The 16082-nt window shown below is 40.9% G+C and overlaps 1 protein-coding gene across 1 annotated transcript in view; it reads left to right on the plus strand.

Annotated features, from left to right (window-relative positions):
• The window catches only part of prmt3 (protein arginine methyltransferase 3), a 91634-nt gene that overhangs the window by 21423 nt on the left and 54129 nt on the right, over window positions 1-16082 (plus strand). The gene's annotated exons all lie outside the window — the stretch shown is intronic.

Here is a 16082-nt window from a genome sequence, read left to right on the forward strand (position 1 = left end):
TTCCAGGACCTGGCGTATTAAACTGCACTTGCCATCACCATTGTAACCGTGGGTGTCACCAAATCAACCAGAACTGAAATCTTAAGAATTATAGAATTAAAGTGACTTTGATTATACTGGTCCTACTCAATTTGGACAGTTCTTTGCGCATCACACTCCAACACCCAGTTTCAATTGTAAATATGGTAAATAGTGGAAACAAAACATCAAAATTCTGTATCTTTGTGACTTCGATCAGGCTTCAATACCTCAGCCTCACAAGGCTTTAATGTGTGCTTAATCTAATCCTGATCAAATGCATGCATGTGCACACACACACTACACACACTAACACAGATTGGGGGGCTTGCCAACAGAGAATGGACAAATTGGGTCAAAGCAATGGCAGAGATGCACAAGAGGGAATTCTGTAACTCAGAATAGATTAGAATAGACAGAAGTGTCAGGCTTTGTATTTCTTCCTTTCTGGTTCCTTTCTGGTTTGTGTGAGTGTAGGATTGATGAAATAAACAGGAAAAGGAGAAGGGAAAAACTCAGCTGGAAGACCAGAATTTAGAACTGAGAACCTCTCGCACAGCTACACTCTAGTTAGTCAAGGTAGAAAATATAATGTAATGGTCTGGTGAGTTTGTTGTTACTGAACAGTGTAATTAATCTTAAATTTGTAGAATGAATAGGTCTACAGATCCATGCTCTGTGGGCTTACTGTGGCAAAGAAAAACATCACTCCTTAAAAAAGCAAAACAAACACTAAATTCATCTATCATCACGTGTGTTGTGATTGAAAATGTTGTTCTCTGGCCTGGAAAGTTGTATATATTGAGTGGAGGACATTTAGTGAAAAATGTTTGGGGCTTTGAAAAAGTATTAATTCTAGAGAGACTGTGAACACATGCAGTGCAGAACTGAAGCCAGTTGCTTTAGCTTTAAAGTGTTTGCATTAGGGAAGTTCACAATTAATTGACCAGCATGACTCCATAGTGCTACTGGTGGCCAAAATGTTGCATTTAATTGTCCGCTAAAGCAGATGTACTTATGTGTGTGTTCTCAGATACAACTGGGATATCATATTTAATACCTTTAAATACACTTTTCTAACTAAGAGGTTATAAGTAATGTTAGATTCATTATCTAGTGTCAAAAGACTCTAAACATTTTGACAAATTTACTCATTTTGAGTTTTCTTGAGACGTAAATCAGAAAAATAGTATGATGATCATCTTTGTGTTCAATAAAGAAAACTCCTAGCCTAGACCCATTATTGGAGTCCTCCAACAATTTCCAAATTTGTCCTATTGACACTTGTTTATGTGTATTAAACATGTGTTAGATTGGAAAACATGACACAGTGTTTGTGTTTTACCAAGCAGTTGGTTTAGACGTGTGTAAGCAACAACAATAGCAGGCACAGTGACTGCACACAACATCCCAGAAGCCCTGTCCCCATCGTTTTGTAAGCACAAACAAAACCTTGGTGTCATTTGGACACATTGTTATCTTTAGGCAGTGTTAGTCAGTAGTTATTAGGGCTGCTCCCTGATAGTCGACCAAAAAATAGTCGACCAGAAAAGTCATTAGTCGGCAAGATTTCATTGGTTGCTTAGTTGCAAAAAAAACCCTATTTGGAGCTGCACTTTGTCAAAATAAATCAGAACCTATATCACTGAACCATGTGGGAATTTAATTTGAAAGGACAGACACAGGAAGTGTCCTCGTCAGGTTAATTCCCAGGGCTGGTACCTGCGGTTATTCCACAGGCTAGTTAATAACATGTTGGGCAGGAAATCCAAAGTGTGGGATCATTTTGAGAAGGTGAAGGACGAACCCAAGGTGATATGTAAACTCATCTTCATTGGTCGACTACAAACATGACGTATCATCTGAAACATGGAAGTAGCTACATGCCCATTAGCCCACAGCGTCATTAACAGGCGGCTCGCTCAGTGTGTGACGTGCACTTGTAGATAAAATATAGGCCTATATTAATGAAGGTTCATTAGTGCGGTTTTGTATTTCTCTGTAATGTAGCACACTGTTAACAATGTTACTGATACTATTCTTTCTCACACCTTCAACTCAAACCAAAATATATCATTTGATAGTTACATTCATATCATAAACATGCGGGCGACTCGTCGACTAATGGCCCTAAATGACGACTATTGGTCGACTAGGAAAATTCTTAGTCGGGGGCAGCCCTACTAGTGATATCACGATACAATATTAAATCAATTCTTATAGCAATGGTACAGTATTAGCTGATATCACAAAGTCTGCCATGATACGATTTCCATTTAATTTGGGGGCCTGCGATCGATGTGAGGCGAGATCTGACACAATTACAGACGAAGCTGCCACCCCTTTCTTTTTAAAGAAACTGCACATAAATAATTGTAAGCAGTTAAGTGCAATAAAGTTCACTTTAAACTGGCTCCACTTAGACCCATAAAACACGGCCTGGGACTGTTTGGTGGTGACATAGACATGCCATGGCAATTTCAAAATAAAGGCGTATAAAGATGTTGATATGGAGCGATGTTTTTGCTTTGCATTGATGACACTGGATTGTTTATTACTCAAATCGATTCATCAATCATGACCAATGGATCGTTACACTCCAGTCGAAAGAGCCGATGTATGAACAAGTCAGCCTTGGAGTACATGTTAGGTATATTATTTTTGAACATTTACAGCAGGCCCCTCTCTCTGGTGCTTGTGCTAAGCTGCATGTCGCAGTGCTAGAGATGTAAACTCTTCAGAAAATCAAGATCTTGATCTCAATGACATTTATTTATTTGATATGATTTTAACAGCCATCTTTATAGCTGCAGTTTTTCACTCTCACATTGCAGTAGATGTTTTATACGATGTAATTATGGACAAGTATTTAACATCTGTATTACTCACATTTTATTGGTGCTTTATAATTGACCATCAGATATTTATTTGTGTGTAAAATGTCATCAAACCAAACAAAATGGTGCTGTAATGTCAGAGATGATGATAAAAAGAGCATAGGATGACTTAACTATCTGTGTACCAGCAGATCGTAGCTTTGTAGAGATAACCTTGCAAGTTTTACTACGAAGTAATAAGTTACTTACCTGATGATTGAGGCTGTTATGCAGGAGAAACGAAGGATTATATCACTGAAGTCCAGCTGTCAGAGTTGTTGGACCGAGCAGACAGAACAGTGGTTACAGGGCTAATAGACAGAGATGGGTGATGAATGTGGTGTATCTGTGGTGCTGGTGGTGGTGGTGGAGGTGGAGAAGGGAGCAAATGAGTGTCTGTCTGCCGTGGCAGTGTTTGAGAGACTGCCTTTAGCAGCACCACTGTCATTTCATAACTCACAACATTGATCGGTTCTCTTTCTCAGCACTCCGAAAAACAAACAGTCCGGAGCAGATAAGAGAGCGGGGGGCTGACGGGGGGGAGGAGAGCTGAGTCCCCCAAAGGCTAAATAAAGATTGTCACTCCAAGATCAATCACAGGTGATGGGCCTGCTAGCTTGATAGTGTTTAATGGCATGGACGCACAAAGTACATGGGGACCGACTGACGGAGGAGAGTTGGCTTTAACAAACTTTTGTTGCATAATACAACAGTCAACATTTAGAGTTGATGCCTTCAGTGATTGAAAAACACATGCTAGTGATGGGCTACAAAAACGACAGTAACTTCACTTGTTCTTTGCAGTTGAAGGTCCAGTGTGTACGATTTTGGGGCGTCTTTTGGCAGCAATGGTATATAATATTCTTAACTATGTTTTCATTTGTTAATAATAACCTCAAACTTTTTGTTAGCTTAGAATGAGCCTTTTATATCTACATATGTAGCAGGTCCTCTCCCACAGAGTTCTAGTAGCCCAGAAAGGACAAATCAAACAGTGGCTGTAGTCAGGGTCTTTTGCGTTTTTGCATCAGCCACCGTAGTTCTCCTACATTTCTTACGCTGCTTTGCTAAACCAGGCTCGTGAAACCTCATTCACTAAGACTAGCAAGCCTGTACCTTAGTGCCTCGCCCTACATGTTGCATTAGACATGACTAATGTACCTGGACCTCCCTGGGTGATTGCAACCATTCCTATCTGGGGGTTGAATGTGGCTCCCAGGCCACTGCTCTCGCTCTTCGCGACCAGCTCGTTCAGACTGGGCGACTCTGCCGGACACCCCTCAGGGGCTGTTCTGTCGGACCAGTCCGCCTGCTTACTCTTCTTCGTGGTTGTTCAGGGTAAATGTGTGTGTACATGGATAATTTGTGGTGCTGCATCAAACGCTTTCTCAGTCTCTTTTCGTCTTCAGAATGTCTTGCCTCTGACGTCTACCTTGTGGCGTGCCTGTTCAGCTCAAAGGCTTCCCCAGCTCTCTCCCTAGGTGCAGCTAATAGCTGCTGACCCTGCCTCCCACCACCTGCCTAAACCACACCCACATCTACAAGACATTTATTAAACTAGCAATAAAGCTATCATAACATACATGCTCTGGAGAAGTTTCAGCTCTCCAACCACTAGATGCCATTTAATCCTGAACACTTGACTTTTAATGGAAAAGTCCACCCTGAATATGTCAACATGGACACTTATATTTGTAGTAGTGAATTTATTTTACAAATGTGTCATTGTCCTGTTTTCAAGCTTTGCCTTTTAACTCTCTAGGAAAGCAGTAAGTTTATAAAATTCACTCCCAGGATCGACACATTCAAGCTGTTGTGCCTTGACTACTTGGTCTGTCTTTTGGGTGTATCCAGTGTGTGCTTAATGGGCCTCAGTTGACACGCATCAAATGACTCAAGGCGGCTGATTGGTGTTGCTGTTAAGTGTCTGATGTTGATGCCAGTCCCTCAGACTACCAGCTCCTTACTTATACAAGTTTAGGGAGAAATCAGAAAAGAGAAATCCCAGAGATCAATTTCGACACCAACAGGAGCAAAAACGAAACGCAGATGCTGCCAGGAGACATATTCTTTTTTAAAGTTGGTCTCATGTCAGCTGAATGTTAAAATCAAGTTATATCCCATGCATAAAGGAAATTTTGAGTTGCACACTACACAAAATTACTTGGATCTTTGGGCCATATACAACAAATTCTCTGTCTTTCTTTCTCTCCTACTACGAGTCCTCCCAACCTTTCTCTTTTGGGGGTTCCACTCTGGCCTGGCCTGTTCCACTGTTCAGGTTTTAATTTTCTTCTGCCTGTTGAGAGCTCCTCATTTCAGTACCACTGTGGTAAAGGTTCCAAGGGAGCTAAGCTGAGACTATGTCGTGTTTAAGATTACGTCACAGAAGGTAAGGTGTCAATATGGTGATCAGCTAAGAATCCCGCCTACATTTAGGGTGTTCTGTTAGTGGAAAATGTAATGGAGAAAAGGACCTGGTACCAAAAGTCAGTCAAGTTGAGTTGAGTGTTACCATGCAGTGGAAGTGAGGCGTGAGTTCCGCTGCCACACAGCTGAAGAGCTGGACTTCAGTATTTGGTCCAAGCGCCTTCACAGCTCTCTGTTACCTTGAACACAAACTGATGAAACAGAAAACTATCATGAAAACTAAGTGCTGACTTTCCCTTGAAAAAATGTTTTCTACTGAGGATGCTGACCCTGCATCATATATGCTCTTCTTGATAACAGTTTACTGAGGCGAAGGCCAGTGTCCCTGAGCTTATTGAGGTATGAGGTAACTCACCTTGGTGAAAACTCTCCCAGAATGTCAAACTCATCTTCAGCAACAGTGAGTGTGTTTCATTAAACTGTGAAAGGAACCCTGAACAAGAAAAGTGTCAGAGAGCTCTCTTCAATTCTCTGCTGCTGAGCATTTCTTTGTGCCCACATCTGTGATATTTTACCTTGAAGCAAACATAGTTTGACTACAAAACAAGTATCAGGGACACACACATATACGCACACTCACAAACACACAAAGTCCGAATCATTGTGTGCGGTAGAGGTGTGAAGTCAAATTAATGGCAGCCCTTCCTCTTTAGCCTCATTATCAGTGCTGGGAGACTCACCTGCCCAAGAAGAGGGGGGTAGTCATCAGTCATCCTGTCCTTCAGTGTGACTGACTGTCACACACACACACACACACACGCACACACACGCACACTGTTAAAGACTTGGGATGTAGTTTTCAGCCAGCTGCCTGTGTTACAAAACCTCTGATGCATTTAATCCATCCCATTTGTTGTTATTTGGCAGGTGTTTGTTAGTGTGGTGTAGACCAAGTCATTTATAATATAAGAATACTTATTTTCATTTTTGTCAGACTTTCATCAGGTTCCTTAAAGGTTTATTTTGTTTGATTTAGGGGGATATATCGACAGAAATGCAATAGAATATTAATAACTATGTTTTCATTAGTGTATAATCACCTGAAAATAAGAATAGATGTGTTTTCGTTGCCTAAGAATGAGCTTTTTATATCTATATACTGAGCGGTTCCTCTACCATGGAGTCCACCATGTTTTTTCTACAGTAGCCCAGAACGGAAACACTAAATAGATAGGGTGACTTCATTTTTCGTGTCCGCCACTGTAGTTCTCCCACACACTTGGCACATGGGAGAAGTTTCAATTTCAGTTGGTTGCAGTCTGCAACCTCTCCACTAGATGGCACTAAATCCTACGCACTGGACCATTAAAGAAAGACTAATTTTGATAAGTTACGCACACCTAAAAGTTATTGTTTCCTGCTGCAAAAACATGCTGATCACTGTTGTTTCCGCAGATGCTTAAAAGTCTTGAAAGGCTTTAACATCATTAATCTTAAGCCCAGTTTAGACGTTCAGAACGTTCTAGAACGTCACAGAGAAAAGTTGCAGCGGTGTGAACTGGCCGCCTGTACTTTACTCAAGCTGGCTAATGGTGTCACCTGCAACTCCGCTGGTCAAATTGCCTGCAGCTGGTCGTAAGGCTGGTCACCTGTTCTTACAGCCGATCAGCTTGTAATGAAGTCCACTCATCAAGTCAGAATGACTGCAGACGGTGTGTTTGCTTGCTGCGGCAGATGATCTGTCCCCACTGAGGCCTCTGTTTCTGTCCTTACGTTGTGCTGGTGTCGGACGGTGGGTCATTGCTGCTGCTTGCTGTCTGTGCCCCGAAACACACGCGCACACACATTCTCATTGACTGATTAATTGGCGCTGGTTTTTAATAGAATTGTAGCATATTTATTATGAATACAGTTAATATGATGCTCGTTTTGTTGCCATTTCATCACTGCTACAAATGCAACTGTAGCCAGTATCTCACTATCACTATCCTCATTCATATTTTAAGAAGCTACAAATTATATTCAGCCACAAATTAAGTCTGAAAAGCTGCAAATTAGAACAGAAGTGCAGAGAGTTGTTGCATAGAGATGATACACCATCTCAACTAGTTGCATTGGTGTGAACCAGCACGTTTTTAGAATGTTGAAGAATGGCGCATTGCAAGTAGCTGTCTGGTTCAGCTGGTCTTGTCATGAATCTGTGGTCTGAACTGGGCCTAAAAATAAGGCCTTAATTGGAAATAAAATATCTTGAATCAATCTCTCAAAAGTCTTAAAATGCTAAGACATGGGAAGTAGGATTTTTTCTAACACTGCATTGTAAAATCTCAAAATAATTGGTCATATGTATTTTTTAAAATAATTTACCAATTGGTTCTCGCATAACCATCACACAGATCAGAATAGAGGAACCAACCACACTCATATACATTTACCACATTCAATCAAAAAACAAATTAACACGATTTTTTCAAGGCAAATGCACACCACATGCACACTTTAATGAGAACATATGTTTTCCATGTGTTCCGAGTTTAAAATTATTTTTAGCAATTTTTTTTTAACTTGATCAAAAAGTTGCGTTTTATGTTACAATGAACATTTGAGGAGGAAAAAAATGTCCCAACTGTGAGTAACTGATGTGAGGTTATGTCATATTTTTTCTTCAGTTTTGGCTATTGTAAAATTGTCTTGAATTTCATTCTGAGTGGCATTAAAAAAGTCTTTAAAAGTCTTAAATATAACTTGTCTTAAATCCAATCATCCTCCTCTCAGATCACACAGGCTTATGTTTTAGAAATTTGTAAATCCACAACAAGTCAGAGAGAGACACATCTGTTTGTTACACCACCCCTCTGTCTTTATGAGACTCCGTTTTTACACCCTTCGCGTCCAGTGAGGCATAGGCATATGGCCATTTACCATGAGCAGGGTGGTATATAAAGACCCACAATACAATTCAACACAATAACGTCTACTGTATATATCTGAAATGCGATGTTGCATGTCACTCATCTGGTCAAAACAAAGGAGTACTGTAACTACTCTCTCGTTTGAATGACGCTGCTGCAGCACATGCAGAATATGGACCTGACGACCTGAAATATCCCTCAAACAGACATTCTCATAAACCCAAAACAATAATCCTGCACTGCTCAGTTGACATTGTTTTTGTGGAGAGAAATGGCCTCCATGTTCCCTCAAAATGATGAATTTAACAGCAGCTTGTGAATGCTTGGACAAGTACACAGCCGAATGCGAGTATATTAGGACTTTATAGTGTACGTGTCAATTCACAGCTATAACTTTTTATTACACAGAGGCACACAAGAGTAGACATTGTTTTAGTTTTATGCTGCTGACTCAGACGTTGACCTTAAAACCAAATGAGATTAAATGTTAAGGTGCCTTTCCCAAAATCCAAACAGTAATTCCATGTGTTGGGGAGTTCAATATCCAGTCTTAACATCTGTGTCTGACATGATGGAGTTTCTCCTCTCATTACAGCCAAAACCTAATAATACTTTCAGTTGTATTGTGCTATTTTTATTTAGGCATTCATCAGTATTTAGACATGACTGGACAGAAAATAGTCTTAGGTCTTTAAGAGTAACTTCACAGTATACACACTTCTTACTGGTTTTAACAGGTGAAATTACATCAAATTCTGGCTTCTCTTCGCTGGCTCCCTGTTTGTTGTAGAATCGATTTCAAGATTTTACTGATCACTTTCAAAGCACGTTGGGATCTGGCCCTAAGCTACATAGCAGAAAAGCTGACCCTATATGAGCCAGTTTGCAGCCTTAGATCTTCAGGTGGGGCCCTTCTGGCTGTTCCAAAGTCGAAGCTTAAATCTAAAGGTGATGGCGCCTTTGCCATCAGGGCCCCTCGGCTCCGAAATGACCTGCCTGAGGAGATAAGGCTCGCAGAATCAGTGACTTCTTTTAAATCACTTCTAAAAACCCATCTTTATAGACTTGCTTTGTGTGATGTTGTCTTTTTATGTCTTTTATTCTTTTTATTTTTATTTATTTATATTGAATTTTTTCATCTTGCATTTTTTTCTTCTTGTTTCAACTAACTTTATCTTAGTTTTGTCTTTCGTATGTTTGGTAGGACTGGTTGGTAGTCGTTGTTTTGCTCTGTCCTTAAAGAGCATAAGTAACTACACAGTGCCTTAATCTATGAAATTGGACAAAAGACAAAGATAATTGCTGCACACACATTCACAAAATGTGCCGCTTACCTTAAAATCTTTTGTCTTAAAATAATTTCCATACTTGATTGAAATGTACTGGCCATGGGAATGGTCAGGCCATCCTCCATCCACACGCGATGTTCTTGTCGTTGATTTCAGAGGAGTCACTGCTTCTAATAACCTTGTAGCTGTACTGCAAATTACTTTGCTGTTACACTACTGTATCTCTCCCCTCTATCTCATTTGCATGCCTTTAAATGGAAATTAGGTTGATATTGGGACCTGCGTGATGTACACTCACCCGGCGTTAACACACTGAAATCTATTACTCGGATGTGTGTGATATGTTTATGCTAATTTGGTGCCACCTGATTGTGGACTAGAATAGAGGGGGCTTGTTGACGAAGAGGTGCTGCCTTCAGTGTTCAGCGGAGCGTGGAAGTAATCCCAGAAACACACACATTCACGCATGCACACCATCTCCTTTATTTTGCCTCGGCCCTCCTGGGACTGGAAGTGATGATGATCTGCAGTAATTGAGGAAGACGTATGTTGAATGCAGTAGCAGAGAGGAGGTACTGGAGGGCGGAGGAAAGTGTAAACTGCTGATGCAGATTTTGTACCAAAACGCCTCTTGGTACCTATAATTGACAGCCACTCAGTCTCCCATGGGCTGATGGACATGAAAATCTGTAAATTGTAGCACACCAAGTCTTTTTCTAACACTCTGCCTCCAGCATCTAACGACAGGAAAACATTGCGGGAGTAATTATAAAAGTTATCTCTGCAGTTTCTAAAGAAAACTCGAACTTAAAGGTGTTTCTGCAAAGTTTAGGACAGTGACAACTCTTTGAAAAAGCTAGAATTCTATACGGACGTAACACAGCTGTAAAAGTGTATTTGCGATTTTTCTTTTTGTGTGTGTCTGTTTGTGCATATGTAGATGTGTACGTGGGTGTGTGGTAGCCCACTCAGGGGAATGTGTTTTATATGCTAATTTTGTTAATGTGTATAAGCTGCTCCAGCCCATTCTCATTAGGTTTTCATTAGTCTCTTTTATGGAAATGCACAGTGACTATACTGCAGAGCATCGGCTGCACCAGCCGGGCTGCCTGACAGTAAAGCTGAGCTGCTTCCTCACACGAACACCTCGGCCCGCCTGTGTAATTGAGCCCGTATAGATAGACAGATCGACTGGAGGAAAGTGCATCAAAAAGTTAGTGAATCAGTCTGGTGTTGAGATTTAATCTTGTTTTTATTAACACAAATGAATAAAGATAAAGTAAAGTGAGATAACAGAGAAAGTTGGGTAGCTGAAGTCTGTTTTTTTTCTTGGTGTAGTTTTCACCTGAAAATACCTTTAAACAAGGTGGATTTGGCCCCGTCTACGTGTATACAGATGTTTTTGACAACAGATATTTCCCCCTTCATTTTACAAAATATCTCTGTCCATACTACAGCACACAAAGACTAGTCAAGTCTAAGTCATTTTTTTCAAGATCTGGGCACAAAAAGAATTGAATGCAGGTATTTTTTGACTGGAGAAGTTTCAGTACAACTTAGTATAGGTTTATTTCAGTCGATGCCTCACAGGTATTAGTCCCTTTTACACTGCCAGATTTTCGGCAAATGTTGGGCCGTTTTGCCAGCAAGCTGCGAGCGTTTAGACACACAGAGCCAGATTGGCGAGTTGACCCGAGGTGCCCAATTTTCCGCCTCGTAGGGTAGACATATTGGTGGAATCCTTTCAGTTTAAAAAGAACGAGGCGCCCTTCCGCCACAGGAGGGGCTGTTGAAGACTTGTGGGATGGCACTGCACGTGCGACCCACTGGCGGTGGATGAACAGGAAACAGCTGATAGCAGGAATTAGCGAGCAGCTAGTAGCAAGAGGGAAACCTGACAGACACTGTAAAGATGAGCAACTGGGGAGACAAGGAATTGCGTGCCCTCCTTGCCCTCGCAAACGAAGAGGCCATTAACCGTCAGATGACGGGGACGGTGAAGAACAGGCCGAGTTACGAGAGAATCGCTAAAGGACTGACCAGCCGCAGCTTCCCTCCCACGTCACTGTTTACGTCACACGCTGAGCTACACATTTTGTTACTTGCTCACGCCCCCCATTGCCCTGAAAAAGGCACATTCTGTATGAACAAAAGTAGGTAGGCAGCATTTTGCTGCACTCCCCGATTTTGTTTTTATACTACCAATGCTGAAAGAAGACTGATTGGGCTTTCCTGCAAATTTGCACAATTCCTGTTTAAAAAGGGCTATAGCCTAGTGGAACCATCCTAATGACGCAAGCTCAACATTCTGTTTCGCTGTCTGTATCAGTCTGGACCCCAGACATTTTCAGTGGGCAGGAGTTCTTGCCTTGACAGACGAACTCCCTCTTCCAATCAGCGTAACAAAACGCTAGCTAACATCTTCTTCATCACCAATGGAGCCAGTTGATAAATCAAGCCTTTGCCAAATCCAGTCAAAAGGAACTCAGCAATTGCATACTCTTGTTCTTGTTTAATTGTTGTTATTGACTCTATTTATGCAGTAACTTCACTTATTGATATGTTTGCTAACTTCAGAGTTAGCGCTTGTTGCTTCAGGAGCTGCCATTATTGTTTTGCAAGCTGCGGCCTGCATTTTACGTCATCAGCGACATTTCTAAAAGTGTCTGGGGCTCTACCGAATCCAGACTGATACGGAGAGCTCACATCATCAGGATGGTCTCACCAGGCTACATGGCTCCATCATTGAATTTGGCAACTTTGCTTATCTGAACTTTTGTAGGGCTCAGTGCAGCATTAAATGAAATGGCTATTGTTTGTGGGCTAACAGGCCCAGTTTTCTTCTTGTAAAACATTGACCCCTCTTGTAGGCCTGTAAACCTACATCAAACTGTTCTTTAGATTGAAGATTGTACCTTTAGGTCCGACATGAAAACTCTAGGTGCTATAAGTAAGTCCAAAATGAGTTAAATGAACTTAAATCACAAACTTCATTGTCAGACAGAAAACGTTATAACTCATCTTCGCACTGTCCTGCAGCATTTTGCTGAATATGTAGTCTTGGTAGGAATTATTTTAAAACTTGAACTTTTAATTGAAACGCTGAGACACTGTTGGTGTGAGTGTGATTAAACTGTGAGGGATATTACATTTGAGCGCTGCATTATCCTAATTAAAATATCAGTGCTGACTGGCCTGAAGGAGGCCTCTGTGTCATTATAAGTCCAACTTTGCAACACCTTCCTTGTTATAACATGCAGTAGGTGTGACTTAGACAACATGCAGATATCTAGCCGTCTGTGCACTGATCATCTACGCTGATACAGCTCAAAACTGCTACATCATCAGGATTTAATTCAATTTGTGGTTATGACACATGGTGCAGGATTACCTGCATCGTTTAGGAGTGACAGCGAGTTCCCTGATGGATTGTTACTGCAGATATTTAATGTAGAGGCTGAAGTATTCTGGCTTGATCTAATCAGACAAACTTTAATACTGTTGCTGTAGTTCCTTTAGTTCCTCACATCACATGGCACAGAAGTGGGTCTATGTTTCAGTGTTTTTGGTTATTAACATTGCAGATATATAAATTAGGGTGGCGTGGTACATGCTGCTAAAAGAACATGGAAGGCGGTAGGGGGGCAGTAATCCCGGAACATTGTTGACGATAAAAGTAAGGTGTGACTCTGCTTACGGGCATCTCTCTCTCATATCCTCTTCCCTTCAAGAGGAGCAGTGTCCCGTGAAATTGGGATCTAAATTACGAGGCTGGTGTTCTCTGTGTGAGGGTTTTAAAAACGACCCGCTCAGCTGCTAAGGACATCGACTGGACCACGACAGTCAGCAGCAGACGATTCGGGGGCCTGACTTTGGTTTGAGACCAGTCCACCGCTGATAAACAGAGAGAATGTTTCCCTTTATCGCCTCGCGGAGGATGAGTCGGTTATATCAGCTTCATCGCTGTCATCATTATCAGCTCAGGCCCATGACAGAGATGGTGACGATTTTGGAGTTGGTTATAAATCAGGGCTGTTTCTCCTGTTTGTCTGCCGCTTGCTCTTCTCTCCTTTCTCCAATAAAAGGTTGTCTTTATTTGAATAATAAGGCTCTTATCTCAGTGAATTACTATTCTGCTGGCTACTGCATCCTCTCTACATCACTCTGTCTCGCTCTTCCTCTCTCCTCCTCCTCTACCTGCTCTTCATCATACAAACTCCCCCCACATACCTCCCTTCATTCACTCTCTATCTTTTCTCCCAGCCCTCACCTCTCCTTGTCCCTCTTTCCCCCCAGTGAAAGAAAGTAGAGATATTGGAATCTTAACCATAACTGTGGCCATTTTGTTTTCTTATTTATTACACTTTGTTCCCACTACGCTCAACTGTGTCACATCTTGTGCTCCAGCAGAGTGTTAGCAAGCCATTTCCCTAATATTAAACTTGCCAGAAATTAAAATACACCATATTAGCACAAGTAAAGTGCTTTGTTATCATATTGATCGCCTGCCCTGGCGTGAGACGTTGTTTGAAAACTTGTAAATGGAATTTTTTCAGTGCTTTAATGAGTCATGCCCCGGTAGAGGATGGTTTATTGACAGTGCATTCTGTCTTATTATTCCACCATGCACAGACCTATCATTCATCATTCTCTTCAAAAGCCACATTTGACAAAAACAGTAATTTTACCACTCACAGGTGAGTACTTGCAGGTCTTCCGCTGCTTCGATCAGTTTGTGAATACGAACTAACCCTTTAAAAAGTCACACAATAACACAAACAAACTAAACAGTCGAAAGCAGCAGTAGACCAGCAACTCCTGTGTTCTGCAAGGTAAAATTATTGTTTTTGTTAAAGGAGTCTGGTGGCTTTGAAGAGAGGATAGATAGCAGCTTTAGTTTACCATCAAAAAGGGCCGTCTGTCAGTCAAGGTAAAGTGGTGAAAATATTCTAAATATAGCATACACTTTAATAGTCTCGTGTGACCAGCCTCCCTTACTTTGGAATGGGAGTTTGGGGACATTCGTCTTTCGTTTTGTAATAGAAATGGGCGGTGATATCCAGACCACGTGACGGCATTGCCATAGGTACGGCACGTGTGTCCCGTCGGTAAACAGGCCAAAACATCTCTCTTCTCTTGCATAAGGAATTTTAGACTGAGTCGCTGTAAATCCTTAATTTGTCCAATCTTGTGGACGTTGCAGCTCTGCAATACAGCTGAATCAAATGCAACCATATACATTTAAATCTCCGGGAACAGCAATTGCGGTGTAGGCGGATGTAAGGCAAAGCTAATCAGCCGTTGGTTGAGGAAGTACGGAAGTACATGGATTTGTATCCGATCACGTCATTGCCGCTAGGAGCCAGCACTAGTTCTATTACAACTTTCCTATGGGAATGTCCACAGACGACAGAGTCAGCCAGCGTGCTGACGTCATCGGCGTCTGTGTAAGAGACTAACACTTTAACTGATACTGATTTTTTTTTTTAGGTGGCTAAAACACATTTTGCTACAACACTACACTGCTTAGCTTCCATGGTGGCACTCCTGCCTGCTTCTGTAAAGTTGGGGCTGACATCACTAATACCCTTACTATGGATAAGTACCTTATACAATCCAACTTAAAAAAAAATCAAAAGCTATCCCTTTAACCCTTTGAAACCTGGAGTGACATCATTTTTCATGCTGCTTTTAGACACCTTATGCAGATATTTAAACCTTTGAACCCTGAGCAAATTGGTGTGATTTCTTTCAGAAAGATGGGGGGGAAAAGCATCGAGCAACTTCGTAAGAAATGTCTCACAAATTGCAAAAAGATAAAATATTTAGTAAATTATTTTTTTTAAAAATCTGGGAATAAAGCAAGGAAAAAACTATAATTAGTTATTATATTTTGAAATTATGTTACAGAAATTTTTACCAGGTTATTACCTTGTTTGTTTGTTTTTAACTTTCTTTCTTTTCTTTTTTTTTTACTAAATGTTTTTAATTTTCTCTTTTTACTAATTTCTTGCTTATTTTTTGGGTCATTTCTTCTTTCATTGCTCATTGCCTTCTTCGTATGTTTCAAAAAGAAATCAAGCACATTTGCTCAGGTTTCAAAGGTTAAGCAAAGACATATCAGTCTTGTGTTTTACTTTTGCTTATGACTTTGGGTTATTGGGCTATATTACCGTAATTTCCATAATAATGTACTAACAGAAGTAATGCTAAGGTTGTGAAACATGGCGGCATCGCTAGAGGTAAATCCAACTGGGCTGCAAACACAAGCAATCACAAGATCTGGCAGGTTGTAATCAAGCCGACAGGTAAATCAAACTTAAGTGGAAGAGAAATCGAAAATGATAGATTACTAGGAATACTGTCCATGTAAACATTCAGTATAATTTACAGACTGACTTCCTGGATCAACTTTGACTTCATGTACTTAATTATGTGTTTTTCCTGTGCAACAGGGGATTACTAAGAATATTATTATTGCACTCCAAATAATGTGGTTTGTGGTGTGTGTGATCTGACTGTTGTTTGTTCCCCTGTGGGCCTATTTTAAGAAATGTCGCCATGTTCTAAGACGTTTGATAGGTACGTTATAATCGATAAAACTCAAAGTTCTGAGC

The sequence above is a fragment of the Epinephelus lanceolatus genome, chromosome 2 (assembly GCF_041903045.1).
Source record: "Epinephelus lanceolatus isolate andai-2023 chromosome 2, ASM4190304v1, whole genome shotgun sequence".
Lineage (NCBI taxonomy): Eukaryota > Metazoa > Chordata > Actinopteri > Perciformes > Serranidae > Epinephelus > Epinephelus lanceolatus.